The sequence below is a fragment of the Cyprinodon tularosa genome, unplaced genomic scaffold (assembly GCF_016077235.1).
Source record: "Cyprinodon tularosa strain WSP-4 unplaced genomic scaffold, ASM1607723v1 ctg75, whole genome shotgun sequence".
Classification (NCBI taxonomy): domain Eukaryota; kingdom Metazoa; phylum Chordata; class Actinopteri; order Cyprinodontiformes; family Cyprinodontidae; genus Cyprinodon; species Cyprinodon tularosa.
Genome location: NW_024039507.1, coordinates 859,535 through 882,087, shown reverse-complemented (window position 1 = coordinate 882,087; position 22,553 = coordinate 859,535). Strand labels below are relative to the sequence as shown.

The 22,553-nt window shown below is 38.9% G+C and overlaps 1 protein-coding gene across 3 annotated transcripts in view; it reads left to right on the top strand.

Moving 5' to 3' along the window:
• The first annotated feature begins 272 nt into the window (after positions 1-272).
• glis2b (GLIS family zinc finger 2b) overlaps positions 273-22,553 on the top strand; it is a 30,621-nt gene continuing 8,340 nt past the window's right edge. For 2 of the 3 annotated variants that reach the window (XM_038270077.1, XM_038270076.1), the window contains exon 1: positions 274-1,013. The gene's annotated coding sequence lies outside the window, so the exon portion shown is untranslated. Of the gene's footprint in view, positions 1,014-22,553 lie in introns of all 3 variants that reach the window. The other variant, XM_038270078.1, reaches the window with a different exon arrangement.

The window sequence follows — 22,553 nt, the reverse complement described above, 5'->3', positions numbered from 1 at the left end:
TTAGAGTGTGCAGCTATTAATTTGCATTATTTACAATAATGACAAAAAAAAAATGTCAAAGTGTGATTATTGCTCTTCCTCTGAACTTTTTGGTGTTATTTAATGCAGATTCTATAGATTTGGATTTTAGAGATTTTGTAAACGCCCTAACATTACAAATAGAGGTTTTGGCTGTTTGGGGCTCAGGACAGACAGACGTGCAGGGATAGGAGGGGGAGGGGGTGCTTGGAGGAGAGCCGGGGACTGCCCATGATGGATGGGCGGAGCAGTAAGCATGCGCTGAGGTGGCAGGCTCTGGGCTGCTCCTGACGGGCTGGCTGGCTGCTGGGCTCCGGGCGGATGTCTGTGTGCGTCAGACGGCGGTGGGGGAAATCTACCATCAACGCATAGAGGAGACGCAGGGCGCTGAAGAGGAAATCCAACTGACCCAAACCTAACGCTGGCATCTGGAAAAGCACCGACTAGAAAAGGGAGACGATCCTCCCACATCCAGCCCCAAACCCGCCCTGCTTTTTTCCCTCTGGACCCCTTCGTGCCACCATCCCTCTGGTCCGACCACCCCACAGCAAACCCCCGTCAGACCAGCGCTGCCATTACGCGATGCGCTCTGAATCTGGGAAGAACTCCTCCCTGCGCTGCTGATGCGCGACCGCAGCTCTTCATTTCCACACCATGGATTGTGGTGTTTACTCTTCTTTTTGACAGGTTTCCAGCTGTAGCATGACATGCAAACATCAGGCGGGAATCCCATAGATCGGCTGTGATTTCAACCACCGGCTGTCACATAGCCGGAGCTGCGCTCTCCTCCAAGCTTCAAAACAACTCCGACAATGGTCTTAGTACAGACCGCCTTACTAAACACTTAGTAATAATCCCAAAGACCCTGTCAGCGCAGCTGGATATTTCGGTTCCATTGAAGAAAAACAAAAACAATCAACTGACAAAGAGTTTGATTTTTGGGAAGTTCTTGCTCAGAAGGGAGACGCCTTTTCCATTGCGTTTTCACTGTTAAGGTAAGCCAGGATCGACCCTTTCCTGCATGTCACTTGTGCATGTTGCGTTCACTGTCCACGCTGAGGAAAAGCACGAGTTTAAACAAGGCAGTGACCTATTTTTCAGCCCCCCCTGCGCCCGCAGTGCGCCTTTACCAGGGCTGGCTGCAAACGCGCCTCTGCCAGAAATCTAGATGTCAAACACAAAAGACACAACTTTGAGTGATAATCTCACAATAAAATGTAAAAATATTACTTTTAGAGTTTTGGGGGGTTGCAAATATCATAAAATAAATCTATTTCTTCATCTTTATCTTATAGTTATTAGATATACAGAATTATTGCTGATTTTAACGTCAGACTGACTGTAGCTCACCTACTTTTCATAGCATGTGTTGTAATTGACCCTCTCTAGATGTTTAAAAAAGTCACTTAAAAAATTGCAGCTTAGTTTGCCGCCCTTTAATCTATAACCATATTTGGACCTCTTCTCTCTATTTTCGAAATATTACTGCATATAACATGTTTTTGCCATTTTTTCCTATTTCTTGTTTACTACAATTTTTACATTGTTCACTAAACATATCACAATGTTGTTTATTTACATTGTTAACATTAGGAGACTAGGCCTTTTTAACTCAGGTTTCTAGCTTTAAATAAAGCTGATATTGTTATTGTTATGTTATTAGGATCACCAGGCCAACCTTTTCTTTTTTATTATACACATTATTCTTTCCCACATGAACCCATCAGCAGACGTTTTACGAGGAATGTCACAAATGGTGCCCCATATTTTGGAGCTCATCACATGCAGACCGATCAGCTGTTTGTTGCAGGACAGGTTCCCCCTGAGTTTGATATTTGACAAGAAGTTCAGTGTCTGCAGCTCTTTGGCTATTTAATATGGGTAAAAAAAAAAAGTGTTATTATTCTATAGCCATACTGTATTCTATTTAATATTTTATTTGACAAATTTTGAGTCATTAATACATTTCCTCAAGGACTGTCCTATATTTATCTATGCTCCCATCCAGTGGTGATTTCAGACATTTTTTTATAGGGGTGGTTAGGCACTGAGTCGAAAGCTAAAACTTATAGGCAGCAAAAACTTTTTTTATGATCAAAAAAAAAAAAAAAAAAGAACATGGACTCAAAATAATTCACCGAAGACAGACCAGTTGTTGAACGGTAAATACACAATTTCTTAAATGTACCAGTATTTATTAGGTGGGTACTATGCATTATTTTCTTCCCTTTTTAGTTTCTTATCTTTAAAAGTGAGCTCATCTTTATTTTGCTGTTTCGATTTTGCATAATTTTATTGGAAGGTTTTTGTGATTTTTTCTTGGGTATGCATTGCAAGGATTGTTATGGCTTTTCAACTGTTGTCAGTATCTAAGTTGTATTGCTTTTGTAATGATATTTAGATATTGTTTAGATAAAGAGCTCTCTTCTGTTTTAAGTGTTTTGTTTTTTCGTCTGGTGGAAAATGTAATAATTAATAATAAAAGTATTATCAAGCATAGGCCAGTTGCCATTATCAAGGTGTGGAAGGTCCTAAAAGCTCTAATAAACAATGTGTTTAGCCAAACAATTAATATTTTTAGGTGTTTTTTATAAGATGTAAGAGATAGTGGAAGAGTGAGTGGAGTTAACTCTGGTTATTTTTACTATAAGAGTTCTGCTGTGGTACTCCTGTCCTACCTGTCGCTGCACACTACTATTCAGCTGACTTAAAGAAGGCTTTTACACTTTTCCTTCTCTTAAAAGAACATTTTTTTAGGCCATTCCTGAAACATTTCAATTTACAAAAAAAACAACAACAAACAAACAAAAAAAAAAAAAACAGACAGTCTTTGATTGGTTGTTTTTAATTTACTCTGCCAGATGCAGGTTAGTTATTTGACCCAGTAGCCAGTAGGGGTGTGGGAAAAAATCAATTTGGTGATATGTCGTGATTTTCGGGTGGCCAATATCATATTGATTCTTTAGTTCCAAACATTGATTAAAACAAACAAACATTTTACCTGCTATTCTGGCAGGAAGAGCTGTGGAGTCCTTTTGCTGTGTCTGTATCTGTATCTGCCTAAACTATCTGTATTTTAGGCAGTCACAGTGGAAGATGTGGGTCAACTCAAACACCAAACATCATGTGTTCAAAAATAACTAAATGATCAATATCTTCTGATGAACATAAACAGCACTTGCTTTTTTATCTGTACATTTAATTTTGATAGATGGTAAAAAAAAAACTACAATATATAGTAATAGTGCAATAGGGTGATACTGTACCATGACCCAAGTATTGTGACATGTATTGTATCACAACACCCTTGCTAATACTCACCCCTAGTAGCCAGACAGATTAACCTGTAAATATATATATATTTTCTTGCATGTATGTAATCCATCCAATACTACTGCCAGACATAACAGACTGTTTATTAGTTTTTCTGAAAGCATTTATACCATTAAACCAGAGTCACATCCTGTGCTGTATGACCTCTATTTGTAAACAGATTCAGTTTTGGAGCCCAATAAGTGCAAATAAATACCAGCTTTTATACCAGTTAGCATTAGAAGTTAACTGACTGATTTATTGACTTTATTGATCTCTCAGTGGAGAAATGTACTCGTTACGTCAGCTCAGATATGCTCCACATATGACAGTTTTTTTTTAAATAGATCCTAAATAGTTAACTCTACAAAGAGCAACAACATGAAACTAAATATTACTTACAGATTTTTAAAATATTTATTATGTTACCAAGAAATCACTGTATTTTAACTGAAGGTTACCATACCATATGGTTTATACTGGTCACCTTCTATGAATGGATCCAGTTGGTTATCTCCTCACTGTTCAGCAGCTATATGAGGCAGTATGGGGGGTAAGAATGAACACAGAAAGGGGGCCTAGATAGAGAGCCATTTCTTTCCAATTAAGCAATTCTTCTGTGCCTATGCCTAATTGTGCAGTCTACTGGGACATGGTTTTACGATGGACCTTCTCCCCATTGGCTGCCTCCGTTGGTCTATTGTTCAGGGAGATGCCAGGGCAGAGAACCGACTAGAGAGCCAAGGCAGACCTAATAAAGCCTTCGCTAAAGGGAAATAAGGCCTGATCATTAAGAAGGTTACCGTGGACATATTGGGAGGGATCAGATTAAGAATGAAAATATATTTACAGGGTGATAGGAGGGTTTGTTTCAAGCAGATATCTCTGGGCTCAAGACATATCACTACTGGGTTCATGAATTACACTTTTTTTCCCCTTCCTTTTAGCGAGTTCTCATTGTTTTTTCCTTAAAGTCTGTTGTTCAACAGCCTGTAATCAGATGATGAGCATTTCAGTTGTAGGTCAACCATTACTTTCATCTAAGAGAAAGTCTGGAGTGAGAAGGAGGGTCATCAATAACCTCAGGTTTCACAGTGGACACTGTCCATCCAGATGTCCATTCAGTACCAGGTGTGTATGTTTGTCTCCAATCAAGGACACAAGTGTGTATTTTAGCTGACAGTTTTAACTGATGCATATTTACTTGTGGTAAATTCATATTTGACCACATGTAGACCAGGGGTCCATTTCACAAAGCAGGTTTACTAAAAACTCTAAGTTTTATGAACCTCAAATTTTGGAAACTGAGTTTCCATGATAATTTTCAGGACGTCTACTTAAAATGTGTAAAAATGTCTAGGTAAATGAAACTTCATTCTTACTAGTACAATTGTTATTTTCTGAAATTCAGTTTCTGCTGCAAAAATGTAATTTAGAAAATATATTACTATAGCTCAGTCTAGGATTGAGATCAACAAATGGAACAACAGAGAGGAGAGTGCTTTAAATAAACGTAAAAACGGCCTGCCATAGAGCTTCATATAAACCTAAGCATTAATTTAAGCAACAATCTTCTCCTTCGATATATTCCTGTCCTTTGCAGCTGTTTCTTTGTCTTTTAAACACATTTTTTTTTTATTTCTTCATAAAATCTCCAGTTCTAGTGGGGTGAAATAGGCACTTCCTGTTGCCTGTTTTCATGGTGGCTTGTCGATTCTGGGCTCAACTGACAATGACTTTTTAAACTTGTCATGCACGCGCTTAACTCTGAGTGGACCTACTTAGAGTTGATTGAACTAATTCATAGCAGCTGTTGTGAAACTGACAACTCAGAATTCAGGACATCATGCATTAGTATTTGAATCTGAGTTTTTTTAAACCTGCTTTGTGAAACGGCCCTCAGGTTTTTGGCCAGTCCTCTCTCCACTCTGCCTGCTTAATTTGGATTCTGCTCTATGTCTTCCTGTTGAAAATGAGGTTCCCCTCTTCATAGGGACGCAGTGGAAAGATAAATTAATTGCTCCAATTTATGAACTATTGGATACAGTCATTCAGCAAAGTCTGCTTCTTAGAGTTAAGCCATGGGCGTTGTTATTAAACCCCCTTACTTAATTTTCCCTCTGCCTATAGATTGCAGCCCATGCTACCACTGTATGACATCATTCAACTGGGGTCCAAAGCTGTAAAGGGGAAAACAGCTGTTGTTTTTTTGGTGGAAAAAAAGGTGGACCCTAAGGGTGTTATCCTGCTTTAGAGAACAAGAGGTGGGCAGTAGGCCTATACCACAGTATACCAGTATAGGCTTAATTCCTCCCTTCTCAAATGTCTTGCCTTGCTGAATCACAACCAGGTTGCGACTGCTGTCAAAACTCAAAAAAGAGCAAGAGACCAACAAAGTGTTTTGAAGATTAAACTAAAAACTTAAGCAGGCTGCTCATTAACTGAGCAGAGGTTAAAAAAAATAAAAACCCAAAACAGAACATAAATAGTCTGTAAAAACGGCTTAGGAGTTCCCCCGCTGCTTTTGTTGATTCAATTAAAAGTAAATGAATAAGACTGTCTTGCTGTTTTTGTGTCCTTCATCAGACATAAGATAAGTCTTGTTTTAAAGAGTCACTCATCTTTGCAAAGATAAAGGGTAATGGCCACTGTAGAGCCTCAAGCTCCACTGCCCTCCAGATTTACTGGAGTCCACAGCAAACATCTCCTGTGGGATCTTTTTCGTCATCCCAGTAAAGTTGGAAGCCACAAAGACATTCCACATCAACTCTTTATCTTTTTTTGTGTAATTTCCATTTTAGATGCTTCCTTCAAAATTTAACTTGCCATGTTGGAGGCATTGATGATGTGGCCTTTGAAGACTTTTTTTCTTCTTTTTAAAATCTAAATCCACGTTACTGGGCTGCAGGTGGCATCAGAAAGGAACTTAAAAGCTAGTTGGATCCTCCAGTTCAGGACAGAAAAAACCTTCACCTTTTTGACTGATAACCATGTAGGGTTTTTAAGAAGGGGTGAAGTAGTGCCGTAAAAGCTTTGCAGGTACATTTGAACAAATATACAACTTTCAAAGACAGAAAGCCACTTTTCCCTTTGCCATCAGGGGTTATAGTAATGTAAATAACTGACAGAAAATAATTAGTAGATGTAGCATTTTTAAGGCTAAGGTAGTTGATGAATAGCCTGTGTGGAATTTAATACTCTTTTCAGTTTATGTTTTTCTTTTGCCTTTTAAAGCCGCTTTTAGTATTGGAGTGCACAAGCTTTTTATGCAGTGCAGAGTAAGAAAACAGCATGTTTACCAGTCCAGCAGTGCAGCTGTGGACATCGCAATTGGGGAACGAGATGTTAAGTTGTTCAAACTTGCAAAGCCACTTTGAGTGCTTGAATTCATATCGCAGTGGGGTGCTATATAGCCGCTGCGGATTATGATCAAGCTAAAAGGCAAGTGAGCAGCAGGGGGCCGAGGATTATGGTGGTCAGTGAATGAGGCGGCCTGCTGGGAAAACAAGGCACCTGATACACACTTGGATCAAGCTTCCCATAGATGCAGAAAATTTTATGTAGGATTCCTGTGGTGAAGTTGGATTTCTTTTGATTTCACATACAAACAGGTAAGAAAGGCTTTGAAAATGCAGCTGAGGGAAGCGCTGTCTCTTTGGTTGGAGCATAACAATTCACTACAAAAATGAGATGATGTTGTTTGTTTTGTATCCAGTCACCAAGCATATTCTTATTTTAAGGATTTACTGTCTGTACTGTTACGCCAAACCATTACTGGTAGCTGAACTGTTTGAAACCCCATAAACCTCAAATATGAAAGTGCTAATGTGACTCAAAAAAAAAGTCACCTGAAACACAGGTTATTTAAAGGCAATAGTGGAAATAACAACACTTTTTGCTTGATAATTGCTCTTGTTTATAAAAGTGAGAGAATCACCCTTTGGTGGTTAATGTGATGTGTTCATGGGGCGATGCTCAGACTCTTGAACCCATACATTAAAAATAGTCCGAACGGATGCAGGGAAGGGCTTGACTCATACAGACGGGGAAGCTGAAAGACACCAGCGCATACCTCCTCGTCGCCTGGCTGGCGTGGCTCACACACCGTGCATTTTTCCTCAGTTAAACTGTAACCACTAATCACCTCACAGCCTTGCTGTTTCCTCTCAGTGCAGACATTTCCTGGGTCCCAATGGTCGGTCAAAAGTGTCTCAAGCTCTTCCTCTTTAGATCACCTGTGTGGGGCATCCAGAACGAATGCAGAGGTCTTGCTTCTAATAGCAAAGATTAGGAATAAGTTCCTCAGCTTCAAGTCTGCGGGCCTGCATTTCCAAAATAAACACAGACAACTCTGTGTTTGAGTCCAACTACCCCACCCAGGCTCTTCTAATTTTTAAAGTACTTTCTGCACTCCCAGCACTGTGATTCTCATGAGAGAAACTCAGCCAGAAAACATCTTCAAACAATCTGCAGAACATGTCTGGCACAACATGCTCTTAAAGAGGAACAGTTGAACAAAGAATAAGATTATGACATAACAGCATAAAATTAATGTGAAGGAGCTGAAGGATAGAAGTATTCTTTTGATTGGTTGTTTGGACTTTCCAGAGGCTTGCAAAAATGTTCATTCCCGTTTACCATTTTTTGTGGCTTTGGCAACTGTCTGTGCTGTTAAATATGAGCATGGCTTTGCACCGTTACTGGTTACTGTCCTAAAACAACATGCAAAAGAGTTCACTTCCCTTTAACTTTTCTGCTTTTGGCATATTACAATAAACATTGACATAATTTAACTGTATTTTATGAGTTGGACCTAACACAAAGTAGAGCATATTCTAGAAATCTAAAAAGTGTGGCATGCATTTGGATTTAGCACCTTTTGAGAGACTTTTTGAAACCAACCTTTTGGGATATGCCTCTGCTAGATTTTCATATCTAGAAACTACGTTTATAACCAGATTTTTAAAATCTTGACACAGATTCTTAATAGGATTTTTGCCTTACTTTGACTAGGCCATTCTAACACATTGCTATTCTTTCATCTATACTTTTAATTTGTTGCTCTATATATTTTCAGTCAGTCCTTTGCAGTCTGATTACCATTTTAACCCAGCATGTCATGTATTTAGCTCCATCTATCTTCCAAACAGATATTAGCAATATAGTGCTGCCGCTTCCCTGTTTCACCATGGCGATGAGGCATTCAGTATAATGTGCAGGGTTAGTTTTCCTCCACTTTTTGCATAAAGTCCAGAAAGCTCAATTCAACCCAACCTGGTCAGATTAACTTTCACATTAGTTTGCTCATAATTTTTTTCCAACAAACCTCTGAGGCGTCTTAGACAGCTGTGTTTAAACAGAGATTCAATTAAACACAGGTTGACTCTGTTTTCTAAGTAACTTCTGAAAGCTAATTGGAAGAGCTTGATTTAATTTTGAGATTCCTTTTCTCTTTTTTCCCCCAGCTTTTTATTGTCATTATACTGTCACAAGTACAGAGCAACAAGATCAGCTCTCTGCATTTAACCCATCCCCTTAGGGAGCAGTGGCTGCCATTGTGCGGCTCCCGGGGGCAGTGTGGGGTTAAGGGTCTTTGCTCAGGGAGTGGCAGTCTGTGGGAGTGGGCCTCGAACTCAGTACCTCAGAGTTCCAAGCCCAATACCCTAACCACTACTCTTTATATCAGTATAAAGCAATCAAATATAAATGCACACAAATCATTTATAATTTTTATGACATAAACTCAGCAGAAAAAAACCTCAAACCCCGCTAACCGACTACAAGCTTCTTTGTGTTGGGCTATTAAATAAAATATACAATAAAATAGTTTTTGATTGTAATATGACAAAATATGAAAACGTTTTTTTAAGGAAATCTTAGTCCCTACCATTTTATCCGAATAAAAAACCCCAATTTAGTCTCTGATGGTAAACTTAGAACAAGTATTACAGATTTTATATGCTTTGAAGCTCAAACTCCAAACTACGTTTTCAGCAGAAACCCAGCTGGTTTGGATTATTATTTACTCGCTTGGTTAACTCCCCGGATTCTCTTGTATACCCCAAATAGCTCCACGGCAGTACGGTATGGCTGAGGTATGTATGTGCGTGATTACTTGTTTGATGGGGAGAGAAAGGGAGGAGTCAGATGAGAGGGGCTCTGTCAGTAAACACGAGTGAGGAATTACTCATTGGAAGGAAGAGAAGGGGAGTGGGATTGATGGTGGGACTTTTCTTTTAGACAGGGGGATGAGGGAGAGATGGGTGAGGTATTTTAGAGATTCAAAAAGAGCTCAAGTCTGGGCCTGGGCCCCAGCTCTCTGTCTGGGCACATCCAGTCCTGTCAGCTAACAGACTACCCCCCCACCCACCCACCCATCTTAAAGTCTCCACCTCTCTTCTACCTCTTTGAATTTCTTCCCTTTCCATATAAACCCCCCGCCCTGCTTCATGAGCAACGAGTAAATTATATAACAGACTGTTCTTTCTATATATGCTGTAAATGAGAGAGGAAGCGAAGAGAAAAAAAAAAAAAGCCTGGCTTGTGAGTGTTTACTTTCTTGGTGGTGGTTTGGAGATGTTTCCAGCACTAATTTAATTCATATGTACCGGAGTTTTCTTGAGAAGTAGCCTTATGTAATTTGGAAAGGTTTTAAGTTTGAGGTTGCATTTCAAGGCGTGTTCTGGTCTAAGATGCTCTAAGAAGCAGCCTCACTGTTTTCATTTTGGTTCCTAAAGGCACAGCTGAAACCAGATATACACTGTGCAACCTTTTTTTCCCCCTCACGGTCTGACATTAATTTGACTAAGTCATTCCTCTTTCAGGTCAGGTTGGATTACCTGAATTAAATCTATTTGCTAAAAGCCAGTTAATTTGTTGACAAATCAAAGGAAATCAGGGCAAATGTCAGGAAATAAATTGTAGACCTCATCAGTCTAGTTTATGCCTGGACAAAAATTCCAAATCCCTGAAGGTGGTATTTTCAGCCACTGAAATAATTGTATCCAATCATAAGCATTGGAACGCCATGCTCTTCTGGAAGGAAGCAGGTTCCATGTCCCAAAGACTGGTGGGTTCTTGTGCAAAATGTGGGAGCCAACCACAAAACTAAAGTAAAAGACCCAGGGAAATGAGCTTAGGGGCAAACGGCTTCATTTTTGGAGATATATGGTGTTCAGATGAAGCTAGCTTTGCCACGTTTGGCCGTAATCACAAAAGGTTTGTGTGAGAACAGCAAGGCATACAAACCTGGTTCACGTACACCACTTCTTTTAGAAGTAATGAGTCCAGAAAATGATTGCAGGAGGCTTGTTGAAGGATGTTTAAGCAAATATTAGACCCAAATCACATTGTTCTTAAAGGCGCACAGCAGACTTTGTGACCTAAAGGGTTCACGCATAACTAATTTTTATGATTTCTCAGGCCAATATACAGCGCTTGGCACTTTCATTGCTATGAGCTAGGCTACCCTCTTGAAATACAGACTATGTAAGCTGGGAGAAGACGAACTGTCGTTGGCCAGGTCATGTGGCCTGGAACGTATCGCTTTATGACTCTTATATAGCCATGGAGCCAAGGCTTTTGCTCTACTTTTTTTTCCCTCCTGCTCGACTACTAGTCATGGCTGAAGCAAGAACATTTTTTTTAAACCTTCTGAGGAGGATAAAAAGAGAAAACGTGAAAGGGATTGTGCACGAGGAAAAACAAGAGTCTATCTTGGAAATGAGTTAGTTGGTTGGTGCAGGCTGAAAGGAGAATCCAGATGTAAAACTGATTGTCTTCTCTCAACTTTATTTTTAGACTGGTAAGTTAACACTTTGCTTCTAGTATACGGTCATATATCTTTTATTTTCGATGTTTAGTAGAATCAAAATACAGGGAGTTACATGTCTAGCGCCCCATAGTGGCCAAAAATTATGCAGTGTGCCTTTAAGGCAATGCTACCAAATACCAAGGAAATGTCTTAAGATGTAAAAAAAATTGATGGAACATTATGAAAACAGTATTCACCTCACAGTTATTTATATTTTGGCAAATAATATTGCAATAAATTAACAAAATGCTTTTAATAAATCCAAAGGACCCCAGTTTGAATGTCAAAGCAGGGGGACTTCATAGTTATGTTGTTTTTTTTTTTCAGAGGAGCTTATATATTTTTCTTTATCTAAAACTGTCCTTGTTCAAGTATTAATTATTGACTTTAAGAAATAAGAATTTTAAGGATTTTTTTCTTTCCTCCCTGGCCTGCACCTTTAATTCAGGATCTCTAGTACAAAATGTTTTAAAGTTTCTTTTATGGTTTCTGACTGCAGGTTTTGCAGCCTGATAATCAGAAATCAGTTTCAGATTCTTTTTCCTGCTTGTTTCTTTGAGATCACACAAATTGGAAATGTCAACTCATTTAAAGAGTCTAAGTGGAGCTGCGTTTTGCAGCATTATGATCCAACCATGTCTGCTGCCATCTCAGCCGCCTCCATCTGTCCCTTTGCATCTGTCTCCTCTCTGCTCTCTTTTTGCTGTTTCTCTCTTTTGGATGGAGCCACAAAAGATGAAAGCTGCAGGGTGGAGCTTGTCACTTAGTGGAACCAGAATACAGGAATACTGTGAGGGAGGAGAAAATGAAGAGAGATGCAGACAAAGAGATGAAAAAGATATATAAAAAAGTGGTCAGATTGACCTTGTAGCTTTGCCAGCGATGAAGACGATGCGACAGAGGGGGTGGAGGGTTGCTTAGAGAAAATAGGCGCTATGGTTAACTTGGAGAAACCTAATGAGGAAAAGACATTAACTCTGTGTTAATGTGTGATCAGATGAAAGAGACATCGGCTCAAACAAAGACAATATAAAGGGAACACCCCAAGTTTAAAGCAGCAGCAGGAGTCTTGGCTACTCTACTAATTCTTCTTTTCTATTTCTTCCTTTTCTTGCTTTCCTCTCCTTTCAAAATGCTTTATGTTGGAAGTGCTGTCCTATTCCCCCTCCTATGTAAACAGTTCGTTTTATGTTTAAAAATCATTAGAAAAATTGAAACACGTTAAATTTCCTCAGTTTGTATCTTATTATCCTGTTCAAGGATGCCTGAAATTGCACACTGAATAGGAAACCTGCAGCCGGAGCTACACTAATATGGTCTAGATCACAAAATTTCTATGCATTAGAATAATCCAGTCAAAGAACATGGGGCTAGACTTGAAAATGTTTAACCTTTAAAAAACTGTAAGTGGTTTGAATTCTTTGGTGAGAGACTGTACCAAATGTGCAGAATCCAGAGCACATCTGCTCTGAATGCCTGCACAGGGGTCACCCAGTCCTCTACAAAAGTTGGAGGTGCAGGTTTGGGTGGAGGTGCAGGAATTTACTAAAAGTCTTCTGAGCTTTAAGGAGTTTAAAACGATGTAATTACATTAACCAGTTAAAAGTGATCGAATTCTGCTTGAATGATAATTTCTCCGCATCTTGAGAGGGAACATTTAAAAATCCAGAGTAGGGAAAAAAGTCTGAAAAGTTTCAGCAGTGCTAAGATAACTTCAACACCTAATGCTTTGCATCAGCCTCCTGTAGGTCCTGTTGCATAAACCTGCAGCTGAGATCATATTACTGCAGCTATTGAATAAAAAAGACCTGCTTCCCAGAGATTTTCCGGCGTTCACTTGTTTTATTGAGTTGCAAGCAAAGGGAAGGTGGCTCAGGTCGGCATGCCGGTGTGAAAGGGGTTTGTTTCTCAAGCGTGTGGTGCCATAATATCCGCGTCCAGGAAATGACTGTGAGACAGACTTCGCCCCTCCCAAAGCTGGAGCGGTACCACAGTATTCTCAACTGGCCTGAACTCCACAGAACACAGTCAGTGCTGTGGGTCTGCTCAATCTGTTTGGTTTTATATCGACTCTAAGAGCTCGATCTACTTCATCCTTTTAAAGTCTAAAACCTGACTCTGGTATTTAGGAAGTGGTGTCCATCGTTTACTTTTAGTGTGTGCTAAGTGAACTTGGTATTTTAAAGATTAAAGCACGTTCAAGCTGTATAATCCTGACCTCACCTTACGCTCAATGCTACCTCTTTTAGGGGGAATCTGATTCCATAAATCTGGTAAAGTGTAACTGAACAGGGTTTGTATTTACCTCCTTAAGTGCTTATATATGTAAATAAGTCACAGTTGCTCCAAATCAAATCAAATAAAACAGCTTTGTAACATTTAGAGGTCCTTAAAGGTCTGCGGTCATGCCATCAGCCTTCTTTTCAATGAATTTTCTTGGATAAGATTATTTTTTGAATGGACACGCCTCCACCTTTAAAGAATGTTGCATACTGCTGTGACCGCACACTGTGCTAACACCTTATTTGTTCTGCTCAAACAGAGTAAAACTGAAAAAAAGGACGTTTTTGAGGTAAGGTGTCATCACCATAAATATTTTTTATCGGACAGAGAGCACGTTCGGTGTGGGACCATATCAGATTGGTGTTACTTCCAAAATCCCCTTCCAGCAATCGCAGTGAAATAGATACAGTCTCGTCTTTTAAAGCCTGTGACGGGTTTCATTTTTTTATTCCTATCATATACAGCTTCATCTGTCTTCTCATTAGTTCTGACCAGAATCTGTGTTCCTATTGGATAAGAGCATCCCCTCAGCATGATGCTGTCATTACAATGTTTCACCAAAGGGGGGGTCTTTTCCAAAACTGTCAATAGATATTATTATAATTTTTTTTTTGTAATTTAACTTCTTGTAGATCCCCAAGTAAACCACAGGTGAGGAAAAAAAAAATGACATCTAATAAAGTTTTAATGTCGTCAAGGAAATGTACCAATGCAATAAATTGTTTTTAGAAATCCCTAAAAATAATTGTTGGAAAGTTCATTTTTTTTTTAAATTAAATACTCCATCCCATTCTTGGTTAGTTTGCATTGATTCAGATCATACTTTTCTACATGTTTACTGCAAGCCTTGTAGGAGCAAAATTCAAAATAGCATTTTTTGTTAACAATACACACAGCTATTAACAGATGTTGCTACCTGAGCTGTGACCCAACAGACGTAATCCGAAGAAGTTTTTCTTTGAGGAAGATGCAGATTTAAATATGACTTGAATTTCATATGACAATAATGCTAATGCTGTGTGAGTCAGCAGGAATGATAGCGTTCAGTGTGGGAGTAGCGGCGAGCTGTCACTTCCTGAAATCCAGCTCCAGCAATCCCAGCAAAACAGACACAGCTGGTTTGTGGGCTGACGAGAGCTGAGATGTTATGTTGTTTGATCATGGGCTGTATTTTTTTCCAAAGCTTCTTCCAAAACATTTAAGGCAATTTACAAAAACCCCACACAACGAACCAGTTGCACACAAAACAAAGTTGGGTTTGCCAACAGTTTAGTTCTAAAGCAGCAGCACAAACTGTAAACTTTTCATTAGGGTACTTTTTTGTCAGATCTCCCACCATGAGCTCGCACAGCTTCAGACTGTTTTCCTCTTTCACATACTGGCTGTGTTCCCTATTTTCTCTCGCCTCCAATCTTTTCCCCTCCTGTTGCTTTCCTGCTGAGCATGCTGTGGATACGCCCCTGCTTGGCTGGTGAGCCAACTCCAGACCCTAAGATTGCACGCAGGAGTCAGAGGATTGCATCACTGGCTGTGGAGGGAGAGGCCACAGGATTCAATGGGAGGGAGAGGAGGGGTGTGTGGGTTTGTGCGTGTGTGTGAAGAGAAAAGACGGGAAAGATAGACGTAGTGGGAGTCTCTGAGGAGGAAAAGAAGAGAGAAGTAGAAGGCAAGGGGGATAAAGCCTGAGAAAGTCAGGAGGGAGCAGAGCTGAGGTGTTTTTTATTTACATGGAAGTGTGGGAGAACAGAGATGAAAGATGAGGAGTGAGGGTTAGAGGGAATGCATGCACTGCTGGAGGTAGAGAGGCCTGGCAGAGTTACTGTAATAGAGGTCGGGGATTTGATCTCCTCTCCTCTCCTCTCCTCTCCTCTCCTCTCCTCTCCTCTCCTCTCCTCTCCTCTCCTCTCCTCTCCTCTCCTCTCCTCTCCTGCAAAAACATCCAAAACAAACCCATAGCATGATGCTGCCACTACCATGTGCCATTGTGGGGATAATTCTTCAGGGTTTTCCCACCAAATGGCATATCAGATGTAGGGCAAAGAGTTCAGTTTTTCTCTTAACAGATAACATCCTCCTACATGCTTGCTGAGTTTCCTACATGACATCTTATTTTTTTTTATATTAAATGTGAATAAGTTAAATGGATATTAATAATTTAGAGAGATACCGTAAATATAGTTATATTATGAAGGCAATCTGATCAGAGCATTGACTATAAACATTACTTCGTTACTTCCCCTGCGCCGCTACTCGTGATGGATAAAAGATTAGCTATGAAGCATGATTTATACTCAGAAAACAGGTCGTCTGCGTGTGTGTCATAACTGCGATAAGCTCCCTGCAACACACTGCTGCGGGAGTATAACCAGCCCTTTAAGGAGACGAGCTAAACAACTTTGGCTAGGCTGATTTTTCTCCTGTCCACCCAAATTGTCCAGCTAAATCAGCCTTTTCCAATGATGATTTTGTGTCAAAAAATCTGAGAAGAATGTCTTAATTTAGAGCCGATTTCCCTCTAATCAAAAGCATTTGCATCCATCCGTTAGTTAGTCCATTCACTATGCTGAGAAATAAACCTTACTATTACCTACTGTATTACCAGCCACCAGGCTTACTGACATAACGTAAAATCTCAATCCGAAGGCTTTCTATAGACCGTTTATACCCTAATCTTTCTCTGCGACAAATTGAGTATCTCTCAATTTAAATTTAAAAATAAATCTCTCACACAGAAAATATGCAGCACCAACAAATTGTTTTTAATATGATTTGAAATCCTTTCCATTTTTAAAGACCAGGAAACAATATTTGATTGCCATCAAACTGCTGCATATCTCCCTTGTTTCTTATTGGCATAGGAAGATAGGCTTCTGCTGTTTAAGGCATGTCAATAAATCCTAACACATGGGCATTGCAGGGCATTGCAGCCTAAAGGTAAAATATGTACACAAGTATGCACTATTCCTTGGAAATGTACACAATCACTACTTATATGCTGAAGCAAAGACCTGGTGATAACATCAATCTCATGATGTGCTATTCAGACCATTTGTCTACACTTGTGAAGATTAGAATCAATCTCCCCATAAGGTCTTTACACCAAAATTATCCCTAACATTTTTAAGTAGGTATTTATTGTTTGCATATATGTTTTATTCTCTGAATATTCCCATATCTAGAAAACAAAGTTTCTAAGGGGGTTCTATTGGTGTAAACCATTTATAACAGACCAACACCTCTATCTTGGATAACTTAATCGTTGAGAAAGATACAGTGCTCCACCGCTAATCTACCTTTTTCCAGTCTAAAATCTTAAGTAATACATTTCTTTGAAAAATAACTAAATCTGTTTGTATTTAATTTATAATTAAACGTACAGCTGAACCAGTTTATCACATTTTAGAGGCCGTTAGCTGCTCTAAGCATGCTCTCTTCCTTTTTCTTACTGTAGTCTCCCTTTGACAACAAACCACAAGTGCGACCCACCCTCCTTGCTTGGCTGCTCCCTCCCTCCTGGCACCTTCCCTCCTTCCCTGCCTTCTGCCTGGAATTCCTCTGTGTCTGAAAGCTCTGGCTGGAGCCCATCGGTAGCTCGCTCCAAAGCTTCCTGTTGCACTTTCTCCTTGCTTTACTTAACCTATTCCTACCATTTTTCTTAATTTCCTCACTTTTTCTCCTTCTTATCCCACTTCTTGTTGTATCTTTGGGGGATTATTACTGTTTTTCTTATATAAAATCCCAAAATAATTAGTAGTAGTTTTGCACTGTATTATTGCTCACTTCTGGTCCCTCTTTATTTCTGTATTCCAGGTCTTATCAATGCAGCAGTCCATATAGTGTTTCTTCAAGCCCTTCTCTGGGGACTGCATGCATTATATTACATAATACCTTTGTAACAAAGTTCAAATTTGATATTTTAATTAACAGCATGAACAGCAGAAATTTTTGGGGGAAAAAATTGAATCCTCAATACGTTTCTTAAAAAGTGCATAATTCAGACTATTCTTCTACAGCAGTATTCAAGTGAATGTAGTAGGAAAGCAGAGAAGAATGAGATGAGAGAAAAAAAAAAACTCAACAGTGAGCCAAGACTTAAAGTGAAAAATAGAGGGAGGGAAAGAAAGGGAGAATGAAAGAGTGGAAACAGGTTTCCTGTCTGAGAAGGAGGTTGAATAAGGATGACAAAAGCCATAAAAACCTCTCAGCTGTTTGCCTGTGTGTGTGTGCTGGGGGATCCAGGAGAGAGGAAAGCTGTTGGTGGATTTATGCACCAGCAGAGGTGGGGTCCTTGGTAGCTACTACATCTAGACACATCAGTAACCACACAAGACGAAGTAAAGGAGTGACCTAATCTGGGTCTTTCACTGTAAACATATCAATCATTCAGTATAACACACTTTATCTCCCCCATTAACTGGTTGTTGATAGGAAGAGTTGCAAATCTTCAGGTTTATGATGAATCTACAAGAGGAGATGAGTTGTAATAATTTCAGATATTTCTGCCCATAAGCTTGTTTGGAAAAGTACTTCATTTTATTTACTCCTAGCCTGAGTTGTAGAATCCAGCTGCAAGAGGTCAGGGGTCATAAATTACCCATGCCTTAGTCATTTATCTTTCCACCTGTTTAATGGCAACACCAGCAGGTTTGGACATAATGACTTACAGGTTTTTACATATTACTGCTGAAACCAGCAAAATAAAGAACATTCGTCTCTTTCTTTTTAGATCCATTCTTTAGCCTCCTCAGTGCTGCCATTGAGGATATGGATCGTGTTCTTGACATGTCCTGATCTGTATTTTAGAATAAAAGGTTCTACTCTATATGGATTCAGGTCATATTCTACTAAGGGAGTGATTTTCTGTTCAGATAAGGCCTGTTTCCACCGCAAAAACCTTTCCAGGAACCCGGGAAGCATTTTGGTTCCACTGGGAAAATCAGATCCCATGATTAAAGATTTGACCCAGTAAAAAAGGCTCTGGTTTGGCAGTAGTAAACAGACATCAATAATGGTTACTCATTTTTTAAAGATTAATATACCTTATTTATAATAGTTTAAAAATTACCTACAGCTTATATCTTTGTTTCACTTTCATAACAAAAGATATACGATCATAATATTTTTGGAAGAGGTAAAGGGAGTAAAATATCTAAATTTAATTTAAGGATTTTAAAAAATGTACGTTCAGAAACAGACAAAAAACAACCAGAATCCTTGTAGATCCTTCATGGGTTTTTAAGAAAGCAATTCACAGCTGGTGTGGTTGTATTTTGTTTCTCTGGGAGGCATTTCTCTGAATGCGTTTAGGAAATACCTGTTACTGTTTCCATCTTCTTCTGACTCTAAAGTGAATATAGTTCAGATATAGAAATGAGACCATTGTAAATCGGTCCCAGATTTATGTTTATAACACCAGAGATTAAACATTTCCACATGCATTTATCTCTGTTCCTTCTGTTGCACTAAAAGCAAGAGAAAATAAAAGTTAGCGAAATCCCTTTTTAATATTGTTACAGGTTCAACTTTCCTTAGACTTTTTAGTCCTTCTGCAAAAAGTAATCAATCAAGCGAGGCCTAAGTCGACCCTGCTGATATGGAAAGAGTTATCAACCAGACTTTATTGAGATGGGAAGACAGAAGATTGAAGTTAAAAAGCACATATTAATTATTTATTTATGAATAAACATGTATTTCCTTTAAGGTTTTCTTTGAGGAAATTTCTTTTTTTTATCCAATGTGAGACTACAGGAATATGACAGATTTGTGTAGCTGTTACATTCGCGTCAGAACACAAATATATATTCTCTTTATAGGTATAAAACAAGCTTGCTCTACATGAGTCCTTTCTTAGGCTTTTATTGTTCTGTGAAACATTTAATTGTGACAATTGATCTGTTTTGAAAAAACATTGATCATCATATAAACTTGGTTGGTAAAAACTTTAAATAAGTTCTTTCAGCCTTATCTCGTCTTTCAGAATTTGATAATAAGATTTTATTTTTATTTTATATATTAGAACTACTGCAAGTTAATTCTCTTTAGTAAGTCCAGCTTGTACTAAATTAAACTGCTTGACTTGGCCAGGACCCCCCTTGCACAGGTGGATTTAATGAATCCTTCTCTAACTTTTAACATATTTTCCTTTTTTCAATTATTAATTGTAAATTTTAACATTAATTTTGTAAAGTGAATTATATAATGATCATGAATATGGATTTTTTTTGTTGCTTTTGTTTGCTTTTTATAATGTATCGCACATTGATTTCACTTTTGATCCTACCATTACATTCATATATAAATTCTATACAGTGTGAGACCTTTTTAATTAATAGATTAAAACTGTTCTGACTATAGGAAGAAAAGTACAGGTTATAGCTTGTATAGTTTTTGGAAAATGACAAGAATGGAAAGAAATTTTAACAAAAAACACTCCGCTAAAGATTTCTCAGTTTTTCAGAGATATTTACAACACTTTATTTAAAATCTATCATTCTAGTCAGAATACATATCATTTTATACAATGAATTCCTGCAGCCTTGATTAAACATGTTTAGTGTGCTTACTTTCTTTCATATTTCTTTTTTAATTTTAGGAAATGTATTGCGCTGTTATAAGACTGCAAAGCTCAGTCAGATGCATAATTCTGAACCGCTTTCTGCATTTCTATTATCTAAAAACCTCTACATTTTCCCTCCTCATGCCTTAAAATATGTGATACTTGAGGCATTTTGAAGGAGGAAGAAATCCACCCAAGAATACTGTTTGCATTTTTATTATGCTGCTTAGCTCATTTGGCCTCTGTGTATGTGTACAAATGTGAGTAAAAAAGAGAAAATAGAAAAAGGAGAGCGAGTGCAAAGAGCCCTGGGGGGAGATGGCTTACCTCCTACAGACCACCTCCCAGGGTCCCAGCAGGAGGGAGATTAAGTTACAGCCAACCTCAGAGGGGGCCGCACAGAATCTGTACACTTACACATTCTTACACTTTCATAAAAAAACGCTATGAAAATAAAATACTGCACAATGTGATTTTATAGCCTGAAGTATAATCATCTTATGGTTCATAGTTGTTTTCTTGAATCCAGACAGAGCTGAAACCCAATGCTCCCTGTTCAGATCAGATGAGGTCAGAGATCAGACAGTCAGGGCCTGTTCAACCTTGATCCATGTGCTTTTAGCTCCACAACACCGAGGTGTTGAAACATGCAGCCCTGTGTTTGACCTGATGCCCCTCCGCAGTGCCTCAGTCATTAACCCACCCAACTTTCATCCATCTTTGACCAAAACTTACCCTCCAACGCACACACAGAGACTCAAAACGTCTTCAAAGAGGCTTGTGTTTACTGTTTGAGACTCAGGTCGGGAAGATTTACACGGGAAGATAGATGATAAAGCTTGCTAAAGAGGACACACAATCCTCCCTTTTAGGAATCTTCCTGCACCACTTCCTCCTCTGCCTCATATATCCTCGCTGTGGCCCCTGCGAGCTTCCCTCCTCTCCTTCCTCCCACTCAGCTGCTGTAGTCGATGTTTACTTTGCTAGAGATTGAGAGAGGGCCGAGGGAGGGACAATGCTGCCTTTGAGAAATGTTGCCGACCCCACGGCCGAGCGAGGAAGTCTGCATGGGGGCCAGCCAACACCCCTTCCTCAAACTTCACAACCACCTTCTACAAAGTCATACACACACGCATGATCTCATAAGCATGCATGGGCAGAATGCAATAATCTTCCCATGCCTGCATCATCCCCGCTTTGTGCTGCATGGTCCTACTTGCTGCATTCTTCCCAAAAAGCCCCCTTTAGCTGTTTCAAAGATTCAGCCAAGATCCCATAATCCAGTCCAAAATCCACACACTTTCTGTCACTTTCCAGTCAGCCTTTGCTAACAGCCATAAAGGGTGGGCAAAGGTTAAATGCAATCATGGCGACTAATTCATGTGGTGCTATGGGGCAAAATCCTCTGGGGATGATTAGATTTGAAACATCTCGGAAAGACAAGTAGAGTAAAAATGTTAACATTACTCCTTAGTTGTTATTCTGGAATAATTCTGCAAAAGTGTTTATTAAGCTTAAAGAGTTAGAGAGGTCGATTTGGGTTTGTACTGAAGGATACTTGTAAGTTGCTCTATTTTATAGCATAAAATACGATGCAAAATCCAGACACTGCCCTTCATTATTAAACACACAATCTCATAAGTGAAACATGGTGGTGACAGTATCATAGTATGGGGATGCTCATTATCAGCATGGGTCTGAGAACTTGGTCAAATATGACGATGAACCAGTTTTAGGCTGCAAAGGATGGTGGGTTAATAGCAACAGGATAATTACCCTTTATATAAAGCCAAAGCTGCAATAAAATGGCTTATAGTTAATCGTATTCTGGTCCAAAAATGCCCCATTCAAACTTAAGGGCAATTGCTCACTTCATTAGTAAGAAAATAAAAAATATTTGGCTGTTCTTATAAGATTAATTAAATCTTTAAAATTAAACAATCTAGAGACCTTCACTGGCTTGTCATATTTCATATCCACATAATTTGGAGCTAAACATAGCCAAAAGTCCTCTCTGCACAATTTGTGCAGTAGAAACTGGTTAGTGTTACCAGAAATGAGTCACATTACATTTATTGATCTGTAACAGCTTCAGAAAATTGGACCACCTGGTCAGAAATGTAAGAAAAAGCAAAGGTGGGTAGTAACTAGTTACATTTACTCACATTTACTTGAGTAACAAACAAATGTACTTTTAAGTAGTATTTTTACACCATTGTACTGTTTACTTCTACTTGAGTAAACATATGATAGAATATCACTACTCTCTCTAGCTAATCCATGTGTTATCATAAATAAGTTCACTTAATGAAAAAAAGCTCGTTTTAAACAAACATGCAACATTAAGAGTCAAACTTAATTTTTTGTTCTCAAGGCTCATTAGTTTAAGGTAATTTTCCATCTGCTGAGTCTGCCATAATAGAGTACACAGTTTATTGTAATTTTACCTGTTCTACTGTATACTGTTGATTTTGAAGGTTTTATAAGTCAAAAATTTTTAAATCAAATAATTTAAGTAAATAATTCCTCTTATTTGCATGGCTGCGGGACGTGGGGGTGCTGCAGATGCTG